The sequence below is a fragment of the Triturus cristatus genome, chromosome 1_1 (genome assembly GCF_964204655.1).
Source record: "Triturus cristatus chromosome 1_1, aTriCri1.1, whole genome shotgun sequence".
Lineage (NCBI taxonomy): Eukaryota > Metazoa > Chordata > Amphibia > Caudata > Salamandridae > Triturus > Triturus cristatus.
The window spans coordinates 48742256-48756450 of NC_140579.1; the positions used below are offsets into that span (position 1 = coordinate 48742256).

Consider the following 14195-nt stretch of genomic DNA (forward strand, 5'->3'; position numbering starts at 1 on the left):
AACACGTTTCACTTCTGTTAGGATATCAGTGGAAATTCCACTGTGTCCGACACCCCGAGGCAGCAGGTCTCGTAGAAAGACATAACCAGATCCTGAAAATCAGATTGTCCAAAATATGCAGAGAGAAAGGTGTCGACTGGGTAGTAGCGTTACCAGTTGCACTCTTCTACATGAGAATGGTAGCACACTCTCGAACAGGGCTATCCCCGTATGAGGTGATCTTTGGTAGACCACCAAATATGTGGGGGACGCCTATACCACGCAAAATAACTGATGTTGACTGTAATATGCTGACAGATTACTTGGCTTCCTTGATGTCTGCACTACAATCTTGTCGTTCACAGGTAGCTGCAGCCTTTCCCGACAACACTGAGGTGAAACCCCATGACGTAGTTCCGGGTGATCTCGTATTTGTGAGAAATTTCGACCGAAAGACTCAGCTGGAGCCCAGGTGGAAGACACCCAAGTTGGTTCTGCTGACCACAAGGACAGCCGTGAAGATCGAGGGCCGCAAGGGCTGGATTCATTCAAGTCATATCAAGAAATTTCATGGACTATCCTCGGATATAGACATTGTGCCCTGCACTCCCTCACAGACTGATTCAAAACTTCCTTTGGTTTAAAGGACTAAAACCGAACTCTATAAAGTAAAATTGAGGCCTAGAACGTCAGACAATTTGATTGTTTAAGTCCTCTCCAAGGTGAAGCGGTTGAATTTGTCTCTGACATGTATCCTCTAGACCTGAATCATGGACAGTCGCGAAAAATGTTGAAACGACAGGCGTATTGTAAATCACTGCGTAGCCATTGCATAGTGACATTAATAATCTTGTTTTTCTTAAGTCTTTTAATAATTACTGCAAGTATATTGTTGCACATATATTACCCTATTTCTAGACATATTTACAATGTTACCGCAGAACATTCTTTTAGTGACTTACCTCCGCATGAATTGTCTTATAGACTTGCGCTGCGCAATAACACTTTCATTAGTATGTTACATCATTCCCATCAGACTAGTAATGCCACCAATTGTTGGGTGTGTGGCCGGCTCCCTCCCTATCAGAATTATGAAGGAGTCCTGCCATTCTTTCCACACCCATTTACACATAATGGCTCCTGTGGAGCATGGTTTAGTTTAATCAATTCCATAGACTCAGATACAGCAGTTTACCAAGATCAGTGGGTATGGGGAAATCTGAACCTAGTTTTACTCAAGGTCTGCTACCCTGACAAGGAGGGTCGCCCCAAAAGAACAGGAACTGATCTAGAAAATGAAGTATATGGATTAGGTAATTTTACACCTAATCTCATGATTCTAAATGTCGTATCCGAAGTTGAACTAGTCTTACCCACCATGTCAGTATTCCCAGCGAAGGGTGAATTGTGTGTAAGAAAGGTTGGTTCCATACATATGGGCCATAGTAAATGCACTACTATAGTAGAATTCAGCGATCAAGGCAAATCTTCATTTAGAGCTTATCGCCACTCCTACTTTATATGTGGTCAGACCGCATATATGCGTCTACCTCTAGATTGGGATGGTACCTGCTACATTGCATTCCTTTTGCCACCTGTTTTCCTAGCTCCTCCTGATTATTACAGAAATATTCATTTAGTACACAACAGAGAGCGGAGAGATCTCCCAATTGTCGATTACACTGAAACAGCATGGGAAAAATACACAGATTTCAATAAAGGTCTCTTTCCTTATATAGGTACTGTTACAAATAGTAAACTGATACGTAGATTAACTAGAACCCTTGAAGCAGTAGTGAATGAAACTATTTCCGCCCTAGGCAATTTAACAGAAGAGCAGTCTGCTATGCGGATTGTTGTGCTTCAAAATCGTCTTGTCCTTGACGTCATCCTGGCTGATAGGGGCGGAGCTTGTAGGGTCATCGGATCAAGCTGCTGCGTATTCATACCAGAAAATTCGCCATCAGTATATAAAGCCATAACTCGCCTTCATAAGATTGTAAACCAGATACACCAGAACCCAGGCACTTGGACTTGGTCCAGTTGGTTTTGGAGTGTGATATCAGCCTGGGGATGGAGAGTTCTATCCTTCCTAGGTATTGGCCTTCTCATACTATTCAGTTGCTGTCTATGTCTACAATGTGGACCAGCGATCTGTGGTCTGTGTACCACATCGTGTATTCCACCACCAAGATTTCATTCGTCACGGAAGAAGAAAGAAGAACAAATGATGCTATATGAACAGATCAATGGATTAATGAAGATTGATATCTCTTAACGGGCAAGTAGGGGACAAGGAGGGAATGTGGAAATATGGATTTTTCTGGTCAGTTATGTCCCCTATCTTGGACCCCAACGGTTCTATGTGCATGTTACAAGTACATGTATGTTCCCTCCAGTTCCAGTTATGAAGACGCAAATACATGTGCGTCCACCGTCAACATGTCCTCTGTCAGATCCGCCATGAATAGGCCGGATATTCCATTCCTAAATATGAAAGGCCACCGGCTTTATATGGCTCAGTTACTCCATTTTACAGTCCAGGCAAGTAGGCCCTGATTCTGTCATCAAACTCTTCTTGCCTTCTGCCTCTGAAAGCTCGAGTCTGAGCCTGCATCTGTGACCATGAACTTTGTCTCATTCTCTGCGCGGCTCACGAAGCCTGACATCAGCCTATTCTCTGCCAAGAACTGTATTTCACCTTCGAATTATCTGCTTCCCCCTCAGCCGATGCATTCCTGCCTAGTAGTTTAATTAAACATTCTTCCAGTTACCAAGCAAAAGGCCCGGCTTCTCTGTCCTCATGCAAGTAACTCATAGCCCTGTTACCATGGAATATTCCTACCCCCTCGCATTTAGTGTAGACACTTAGACGCTTGTACACGCACGCACAGTCAGTATAGAATAGATTCTGTCCGAGAGTCCTTCTTTCGTGGATAACATAGTTCTTTAAACATAGGATGTTAGATATGATTTGGGATTAGGTTGACTTGACCCCCCAGACTTCTTGTCTCCACATGTAGAGCTAAATGTCAAGTCCCCTTCACCCCCTAGTTACACGTCAATTACACGTCATGTTGCTGCGCGCGCATCTATGCCAAGTATTATCTTATAGATCCACCTATATGTGACATCATAACCAATTTTGTTCCTTTTTACTCCTTATTACACCCATTTTTTGGTTACGCAGATAAATCGTCATTTTCCTTATCAATTGTTACGCCTACTGCATTCGCTTCATTGTAATGTATGATCTATAAAAGTCATTTCATGTCAATAATGTATGTACTTCACTTCCTGAACCTCCGTGGTGATGGAACTTGGAGCAACCGATTATAATCGTTCATTGGAATAAAGCCCATTCCGAACCTCTAATACCACGGATTCTGCCTCTCATTTTACTGAGCTATTTTATTATGTTTCTGTATCAAATTAAGTCCAGGTAAAGGAATTTTATTTACCACAATACCTTGCACCGACTTTACCAAGATATGAGGTCTTATCAAGGGTTTTCTGAGTTCATGTGCCTCGCGGTTTGCTGCCGCATGTTTAAAAAACAACTCTTTGATGGTGTTCTTATCCTGAGGTTTTATGATATCATATCTGGTCAACATATCTGGTCCTCCTAGAGCAGTGAAGGAACCTTTATATACGTTAACTAGGATATTTTGAGTGCTTGGTCAAGGGAGAAGCAATCCTGAATTACAAATCAGTTAAATCCTGCCTCCTCATTTGACCAAATCTTCACCCAGCATAACAGGGGTTTAACCGCAACCAGGTCCGTGATGTGCTTGGACACTAGTTCTTCGTGAATGGAATACGAGGGGGTGCTCGTGGGACTCGCAAAATACATCTTAAATATTTATTTTCTGCAGTTTGGAGTTTGCTTCCCACCATGAACCCCCACACCTCACTGCCAAATAGAGCTTTGGAAATACAAGTTATACATCAGTGAGATTATATATGCAACTGCATGTGAGTATGTCAATGCATGGATGTGCCTGTGAGTTTGTGCCTCTGTGAGTCTATGCATGCATGGACTGAAGATATCCACCTGGTGAGTTTGTACAAACATTTGTTTGTGAGTGTGTACATTAATGCATGCATCTGTGTGAGTTTGAGCCTCTGTGGGTTTGTGTATGCATGTATTGAAGATATCCATATGTGAGTTTGTACAACCATTTGTGTGTGTCTGCACATTAATGTGTGCATCTGTATTAGTGTGTACCTCTGTGGGTATGTGTGTGCATGGATCTGGAGTTATCTATCCATCCATCAGACTGAGCAAGCCCAGCGTAAGATCCTTCATAAACCAAGGATTTCTCTGCCTTGGTATACCTACTCGGTGGTGGTGTGGTCGGTGCACTTGTTGCTGTAGCAGCTGCTTTAGCTGTGCGGAGTTGTAGCGACAGCCTCATTCTAGTCAAGGACTGCTGGCGAGAATCAGTTATACAGACCTGCGCAACGCTCCTCTTTGACCGCTGTGGCCTCTTAGGCCCGTTGCACACAGATACTCGCTCATAGCAGTTGCAACCTCAGGGTCAGGTCTTCAGCGGATGGTCATCATTGGCAGTTGGGGCTTCCCAGGCTGGATCATTGAGCGTTGATGGTGGTTCTTTCTGTTGCAGTTCTGATGTCAGGCAGCAGCACACACTCATCATGGCATTGTACAACACAATGTTGATTCTTACTGGAATGGTTTGGCTCAGTCTACGAAGGGAACTGCTGAGGGAAACTGGGAGACCCCACACAACACAGATCGCGTCTGTCTTCTCTCCGACCGGCAGTCAGCTTTCTCTGGGTGTTGCTCATGCCTGAAATGTACTGGACTTGTCCCCCGACAGGCTGTACTATTTCAGCATGTGACACTCTCCTTCCCTCCCTCACCAGGCATGCTTCTAGGTGCTAGGCAGGAACTCGGCTCTTCCCGCAAGTAGTGCAGACATTAGGTTGTTTTCTCTCACCTCTGGGATACTGCCTGTCATGCAGACACCAGCCCTGGTCACACAACAATCTGAGTACCGTACAAAGCACTCATGTCCTTGGTGAAGAAGAACTCGATGACATTTTGCAGACAGAGAATTCGGATCTGCTCTCTAAGGCTTTGGAACTGTTTTTGGTTGCATATCTTTCAAATTTAATTCTTTTGCAGTGTCTCAGAAGCCGCCTTTGTACAAGGTGATGACACTCACAGGAGGCGGCAAAGATGCTGGCATCCAGCATGAGTGTCCAAAACATGGGCATAATGAAGTGGGAGATCTCTGCACCTGGCTGCCATCAGCGTTCCTGAAGCTGTAATGAGGAACAGACAAAAGGGCAGGTGCTGCTTAAAAATTCCTTACTTACACTAAGGCAGGACAGGAGACTACACTCTTATCTGACACAGTAAAAAGGTGTAGGCATAAATAATCATTAGCTAAATTCAAAACAAGAAGGCAGGACGGACTAACGCAGGCAGTCAAGTGAGTATGGAGTGAATTGAAACTCCTGGGAGACCCATGGACCCATTAGTGAAGTGCTTCTAACACTCTTACGACTGGTGATAGAGCTGGCACGGCTATTTCTAAATGGCTATCTCCAAATATCTATTTCAAACAAAAGAATATATGTAATTGAACCCCTACACTTTGGGGATGGAGCTATGAGGCCCAGTGAATGATTCACTTACCCATAAGGATTCTACTTTTTAAGACAACTCAATGAGTTTCATCGGTCATATTGAAAATGGTTTTTAAACAGAAACATAGAAAAATTCTATCTGGAAAGAGGTGGTTACTGTTCACAAGAACACCGCCAAAACGCGTCGACGCATTGAATTAACTAAATCCATTCAACAGACCGGCATAATTGATAAGGAAGTTTATACTAGTTATATGCTTGTTGTCTGATTTCTATTATGGATTAGTTCATGAACTATAAAGAAGTATATTGTCGTATATGTTTTGTGTCTTTTTTCTTCTTTTTATCTCTCCTTGTTCTCAATTTTCACTTATGTTTGATTCAAAACGCACTTTATTTGATTGTATAAAATATTGAGGCTATCTTTGTATTGGAATCTGTTTGTTCACCTACTATTTAAAACAAAATTGTATAATCATGTATTACATAAAGAAAATGTTAATATTATTAAATGGTCTCTATGCATGGGGCAATGTTTTAATTCATGACTTATTGATCGTATGATAAAAATGTGTAAGTATTAATTTTTATAAAATATATTTTCTCAACATTTGAGTATCTGTGGCACTCCAGTTATAGACCTGTTGGGCTGTGACATGTGTGGAGTATGGAAGCATGAGGTTTTCTAATAGAGAATATATGACCAAATCACCAAAGGGAATATTTATTCTTCTTCAGTTATAACTTATTATCCACAGAACTTGATATGCTGCCATAACCACTTTAGGTGGCTAACTCAGGACTGCGTTGTATGCCCTCAGACAAGTGACTCTAAATTTACAATCATTGGAGACAAAAAGCACGTGCAACAGAGTTTCTCAAATTGTAATTCCAAAAACGTGATTTACTCAATAGAATGTCCATGCAAAAAAACTTACATTGGTCAAACTACTCAAGCAGTCAAATCCCGAATCCAACAACATAAATCACGAATAAGGTATAAAATTCTTGGTGCTCCATTGGTCCAGCATTTTCTGGAACTGGGACATCAAGAAGATGAATTGAGGTGGACTGTTCTAACGGTCATGCGACCGATGAACAAAGTTTTATTACAGAATACCCTAAATCGCCTTGAAGCACGCCTCATTGAGAAATATCGCACAGCTGTTGAGGGTCTAAACGACAAAGACGAAATATGGGCATTGATAAAATAATAGCTGGAAAAGTTTAAGAATTCTTCTCTTTATAACCCGGTAGGGTGATCCGAATAAGTCAGCCTATAGATGTGTAGTCTTGATGTAAATATGTAATGTTGAAACATTTATCTTACTATATGGTTTCTTAAGAATGTGAGCCGCATTATCTACAAGTTCTCTAACTCTGGTGTATACACATATAAGACATAATGGTGGTGGTTAACCTATTTGATTCCCTCCCTATCTATTATTACTTTTTCTTTCCCCTTTTTAAACCTTTTTTAAACCCTTTTTTTAAACCTTCTTTTAAACCTTTCTTTTGACTTGATTTATAGTATTCGTTTTCCGTTCAGTAGCTTGTCACTCTCAATAAATATAATAATTCCACATGTAACGATTGTTTGTAATTTTATGAAGATCCTTGTCTCGTTTAAGCATTTGATGCCTTCAGTAACATTAGCTTTATGCACGTTAGTGTCAACTTCTGACGGTCGACATGCACCATTTATCGCGTGACCTCCACTAATAGAGCCTCGCTGCCACAGGATGTAAGCTCTCTACACATACTAGTGGGCCGATTCCCCTACTCCACTACAAAATGGCCGACTCCCCCCACATCATAGGTGGTGGTTGCAGTAGTCCTTTGTCTCTTTCTAGAGTTTCTTATTCGAGTCCGGAAACACTTTTTTCCACACGGAGCTGAAGCAGACAGCCGGTTGGAAGGACGATATCTGGTCCTCAGCGTAACAAGAGACCTAAGTAAGTAAGATAAGCGGGGAGAGGGGGACGCTCGCCGCTTACTCCTTATTTGAGATGCCTTGCTGCTGCACCCTGAGTACTTAGTTGGGCATTGTCTTTGCCTTTAGTTTCCATACTGCGGAGGATGGAACACTACATGATTGAACTGTTGGGAACATAAGGATCTGTATCCCGACACACCCCGGGTCATATTATTGGTTTGGAGATTCGGGAATCACCGCGTGGGACTGTAAAAAATCACACAGAAGGTGAGATCAGCGGTAACGCTGAGACGCGCTAATTAGCCTCGTAACATGCCTTGCATCATTTGTTTAGCCATGAGTAGTCATTTACTTACTTTTCTCCACTGTAGCGGCCAGTGCAAGATTGATGCTAACCCCTTTCAGTAGACTTGTTGTCCGCAGAGTCCCCAGCTCTTCGAGCCTAGGCAGACCAGTGTGACCCTCATGGGCACTTAAGGTATTTTGATGTTTGAATTCTATCTCCTCTCGGACACAGATAAGACTTATGCGTGGTAGTTTTAAGTAGATGCACGATAAATTTTGTCCTCTCTAACCCCGCACTAACCAGCAGGTATGTGGGTTGAGATGAAAGGCTGGTCTTAGAAAGCCACACAGAGATTAAGTTGGGCATAAGAGACAAGTGTGTAGATTGTGCGATTCGGGAGCTCGTACATGTCTGTAGAAATTGAGATTATTTCCATGCTCTTAGAAATGCGTATCACTCTTTTGGTGGCTCTTTGTGGTGGTGGATCTATCCATATGCCTCACAGGGATAGAGACCTGTATATAAACCGGCAAGGATAATTGTTTATTTTTGGTTTGTATATGTTATTGGAGCTTACGTTTGTGTTTTTTGTAGAATGCTGCTGTTGCTCTTTGTCCTGAAGAAGCCGTAAGAAATAGTCCGGCTAAAACGCGACCGCGTCGACAGTTGTTCTATAGAAGGAGTATAATTTGAATGAATTATTTGTGGATGTTACAATCTCACATTGCTTCTCATGAATAATTTGGAAAAAGATGATCCTAAATGCAATGTTTGAACCTTCTAGGTAGTCCACACTATTTAAAGGTGGCTCCACAATAAGAAAAATTCCTCGGTGGACAGTGGCTTTAGTTTGTTGTATATTTTTTTAGCTGTAGAGGTATTAAGTGTAAATATATGTTTATTGTATATGCTCAATGATAAAATGTTGAAATAACTACAATGCGAATATATACGCAGATGACAGGATAATTAAAGGTATCCGTGTCCAAAAATATTTGTGTATCGTTTCCTCCTTACCAACTACTTATATATTGTGTTTCAGATACCCAGGTAAAAGGGGAGGGTGATTGTTGGGTATACCCCTAACCATTAGAATTAACTCAGGACATGTGGCAGTAGTGTCATCCCGGTTGTGATGGCACGCTTGGCGCGCCTCTCCAGGTTGCCAAACAGGTTGTGAAACTCACATTAGCAATAATAGGCCTAGGATTCTGAGCACACGTTATAGTAGCATGATTACATAGCCACACAAGAGATCAGGAGAGACCAGTTTGTCATTCTGAAGACATTCCCGTCCCAACATACCCTATCATACAGGTCACGGACTACCTTCAGACCTTCAGCACACTTACCCTGGACACAGGACATTAGTTACTAAATCATGTTCTCTGTACAGATTGTCAGCAGGTCCCCGAAACTAGGAACCCTGTCCTGACAAAGACTCCTTTAGGTCCAAAGTGGGTAGAAACACACTGTATCAACCAGGAGGAGGCCTATGAATTCAAATCCTTTAAATAATTTCAAGCAGTGAAGCATATCTGATTATCCCTGCCATCACAAGAGGCCATTCCTTTATCTTGGGCAGTTTACTCGTCGTTGAAATATATAAAAATCATAAAATGTTATATAATTTTAGTGGTGATATGATATACGTGTCTCAAATTAATACCATACACTTGCGCTAGTCCAATTCTATATGCAACATATATGCCAATGATGTTACAAACTTAGCAAAAAAGGCTGCATATTAGAGTTGTCATGGAGCATGCCTTTAAATGTCCCTGAAGTATTTAATGCAAAAGTGGTGTTACCCAAGAGGCCATGACTGATCCATTTTTCTCTATAAATGTAATTAACACTACTTTGTTGGCACTAGTGGTCAACTCTCTTCCACATCTCCTTTTGGTCACTTTTGGCACAAGACGTATTCCTCAACTCTCCTCGTTTATGCAACAGCGGCAGACCTGGCTCTACTCATCAGCCTTTGACTAAACTTCCCAGTTTCAAATTTGCATCCTAGAGGTTTCTACCATATGTTTCAAGTACAAATTTACAAAATAATTAAATAGAAATGCACCTCAATCCCACCTGAGTTTCAGGGAGCTATAACGTTACAGTTGCACACAACAGAGGAATACATTCCTTATTAGGGGATAAAACACAAGGACACAACCCTCTACCAAGGAGAGAGCTAAGAAGTTTATCCCTCTGCCAGGGCTGGTGACACAATAAAGGAACACAAAAATCCCAGTACAGGTCAGAAATCAAAGGAACACAACCATCTACCTGCATACTAGTGACACAGCACAATAGCACAACCCTCTAACAGTACACTAGTGAGATTTCACAGGAACACAATACTCTACCTATATATATACTAGAGACACAGCACAGGAACACAACCTTCTACATGTTTACCAGTGACAGCACAGTAGCACAAACCTCTACATATATACTAGTGACACGGCCCAAGAGCACAACCCTCTACCTGTATACTAGTGAAACATCACAGGAGCACAACCATCTACCTATATCTGTGACTTATAAAGGATACAACACTCTACCAGAAGTGGAGACATAACAGATTCCACAGAATTTCTCAGTCCAGTCGTTCTTGGTCACTCTAGAAAGACATACCTCTCTCCGTTGCTGAGGCCCTCCTATTCCTGCTGGGGTGTGACACACCTCACCTGATATCACATGGCTACAGTGTGACAGACCTCACCTGATAACACCCAGGCTCCTAAGCTATAGTGTGACATACCTCACCAGATCACACACTTGCTCCTCTAAGCTACAGTGTGACACACCTCACCTGACAACACACAGGCCCCTGATCTACGCAACAGTGTGACATAACACCTGATAACACACAGGATCCTGCTCTAAGCCACAGAGTGACAGACCTCACCGGATAACACAGGATCTACATGTATACAAGTGACACAGCACAGAGCACAACCCTCTACTTGTATACTAGTGATACATACAGGGGCACACCCCTCTTCCTATATATTAGTGGCACAGCACAAGAGCACAACCCTTTACCGGTATACTAATGACACACTGCAGGAACACAGCGCTCTACCTATACCTGTGACACATAGAGGATACATCCTTCTACCAGGAGCAGAGATATAACTGACTCCACAGAAGTTCTGAGTCCAGTCATTCTTGGTGACGCTAGAAAGACACGCCTCTCTCCATTTCAGAAACCCTCCTATTCCTGCTGGGGTGACACTGGCTCCTGCTCCAAGCTGCAGTATGAAGTACCTCACCCGATAACACACAGGCTCCTGCTCTAAGCCACAGGGTAACATACCTCACCTGAAGACAAACGGCTCCTAAGCTACAGTGTGACGTAACTCCCCTGATAACACACGGCTCCTAAGCTGCAGTGTGTTATACCTCACCTGATAACACATAGGCTCCTACTCTAGGCTACAGTGTGACGTACCCCACATTATAACACAAACTCCTGATCTAAGCCAGAATGTGAAACCTCACTGGATAACACATAGGCTGTACATGTATAGTAGTGACACAGCACAGGAGCACTATCCTCTACTTGTATACTAGTGATACAGCATAGGAGCACAACCCTCTACCTCTATCCTAGTGACACAGCACAGGAGCACAACCCTCAACCTCTACCTATGACACATAGAGGAGGACAACCCAATACCTTTCACACAGAGGATACATCCTTCTACCAGGAGCAGAGATATAACTGACTCGACAGAAGTTCTGAGTCCAGTCATTCTTGGTGACGCTAGAAAGACACGCCTCTCTCCATTGCTGAAACCCTCCTATTCCTGCTGGGGTGACACAGGCTTCTGCTCCAAGCTGCAGTATGAAGTACCTCACCCGATAACACACAGGCTCCTGCTCTAAGCCACAGGGTAACATACCCCACCTGAAAACACAGAGGCTCCTACTCTAAGCCACAGGGTAACATACCTCACCTGTTAACACACACGCTCCTGCTCTAAACTACAGTGTGAGTTATTTCACCTGTTAAAACACAGGCTTCTGAGCTACAGTGTGACTTATCTCACCTGATAACTCACAGCCTCCTGCTCTAAGCCACAGCGTGACATACCTCACCTGATGGCACACAAGCTCCTGCCCTAAGCTGCAGGGTGATATAACTTACCTGATAACACACAGGCTCCTGTTCTAAGCTACAGTATGATGTACCTCACTTGATAACATACAGGCACCTGCTCCAAGCTACAGTGTGACGTGCCTCACTTATACCACAAAGACTGATAATGGGGTACGTCACACTGTAGCCTGGTCAGTTTGACTGCTCTCCCCCGCGCAGCTCCACCACTAAGTGCTGCCCTCTGATCCCCACTGAGCTCTCCACTTACTAGGTGTTCAAGGATCTCCTCCACCCGCAGGCTCCTGCTCCTGCCAAGCATATCTCCTTCAGCCACGCTACCGGACTCCACTGGACCGGCCACAGCTGCGTCCACTTCAGCTTCAGAAGAACTACGACCCACCACCACCCGCAACAGGTTCCCCGCCGAAGCTCGAGCAAGATCACCTCCGAGCAGCTCACCGCCTCCCTCAGCCAGAACACTCCGACCAGCACAACGGACCCCAACGAAGCAGCCAGCAACCTCACCAAGTGGCTGACCGCCTGCGCCGATGACCTCGCACCACTAAAGAACCCTCCCAGCAGACCCGGCAGCAAGAACACCCCCTGGTTCACCAACAAACTCAAGGAATCCAAGAAGAACTGGCGCACCCTCGAGAAAGCCTGGCGGCTCGACCACACCACAGACAACAGGACCGCCCTCAAGCACGCCATCCGCAACACCATCAGCTGATCCGCGCCACCAAGAAGACGGCACTCAAAGAATGACTGGACAACAACACCCACGACAGCAAGGAACTCTTCAGCATCGTCAAAGAGTTCTCCAACCCCAGCGCCGGAAACGACGACATCACTCCCTCGCAAGACCTCTGCAACTCACTCACCCCGTTCTTCCACCGCAAGATCGCCGACAAACACAACAGCTTCGATGCACAGACCACACACCCTACCACCGAACCAGAGCCCGCCACCACCACCCTCTGCAACTGGACCCCGATCACCACCGAAGACACCACCCGCACGATGAACACCATCCACTCCGGATCACCAACCGACCCGTGCCCACACCACGTCTTCAACAAAGCCGACGCCACCATCGCACCCCATCTCAGAGACACCATCAACTCCTCCTTCCACACCGCCACCTTCCCAGAGAGCTGGAAGCACGCCGAGCTGACCGCCCTCCTGAATAAACCAACGGCGGACCCCACCGACCTCAAGAACTACCGTCCCATCTCACTCCTTCCTTTTCCGGCCAAAGTCATCGAGAAGACCGTCAACAAACAGCTTGCCGCCTTCCTCGAGACGAACGGATCCCTCGACCCCTCGCAGTCCGGGTTTCGGGCCAACCACAGCACCGAGACCGCCCTCATCGCCGCCACCGACGACATCAGAACCCTGATCGACAACGGGGAAACAGCGGCCCTCATCCTCCTGGACCTCTCTGCAGCATTCGACACCGTCTGCCACCGCACCCTAGTGAAGCGCCTCAACAACGTCGGAATCCGAGAGAAAGCGCTGGAGTGGATCATCTCGTTCCTCACAGGAAGAACCCAGAGAGTCCGCCTCCCTCCGTTCAGATCCGAGGCCACCGAAGTCATCTGCGGCGTACCACAAGGATCTTCACTCAGCCCAACCCTCTTCAATGTCTACATGAGCCCCCTCGCTGCCATCGCACGCCAGCACAACCTCAACATCATCTCCTACGCCGACGACACCCAGCTCATCCTCTCCCTCACCAACAACCCCACCACCGCCAGAGCCAACCTACACGAAGGGATGAAAGACGTCGCCGACTGGATGAGAAACAGCCGCCTTAAACTGAACTCAGACAAGACGGAAGTCCTCATCCTGGGATCATCACCCTCCGCCTGGGATGACTCCTGGTGGCCCCCGGCCCTGGGCACCGCTCCCAAACCAACGGACCACGCACGAAACCTGGGCTTCATCCTGGACTCCTCCCTGTCAATGACCAGACAAGTCAACGCCGTCTCATCCTCGTGCTTCAACACCCTGCGCATGCTTCGCAAGATCTTCAGATGGATCCCCACGGAAACCAGGAAGACCGTCACCCAAGCACTCTTCACCAGCCGACTAGACTACGGGAACACCCTCTACGCCGGAACAACCGCCAAACTCCAAAAAAGACTCCAACGCATCCAGAACGCCTCTGCACGACTCATCCTCGACATCCCCCGACACAGCCACATCACCGGACACCTGAGAGACCTGCACTGGCTCCCCGTCAGCAAGAGAATCACGTTCAGACT

The 14195-nt window shown here is 45.1% G+C and overlaps 1 protein-coding gene and 1 long non-coding RNA gene across 2 annotated transcripts in view; both read left to right on the top strand.

The window, feature by feature from the left end:
* LOC146869334 (E3 ubiquitin-protein ligase TRIM39-like) overlaps positions 1–14195 on the top strand; it is a 184047-nt gene that overhangs the window by 27098 nt on the left and 142754 nt on the right. The gene's annotated exons all lie outside the window — the stretch shown is intronic.
* LOC146869335 (uncharacterized) lies at positions 7436–8807 on the top strand. The gene is made up of 4 exons (XR_014980943.1): positions 7436–7553; positions 7661–7801; positions 7906–8012; positions 8415–8807. It is a non-coding gene; the product is annotated as an uncharacterized LOC146869335 (long non-coding RNA).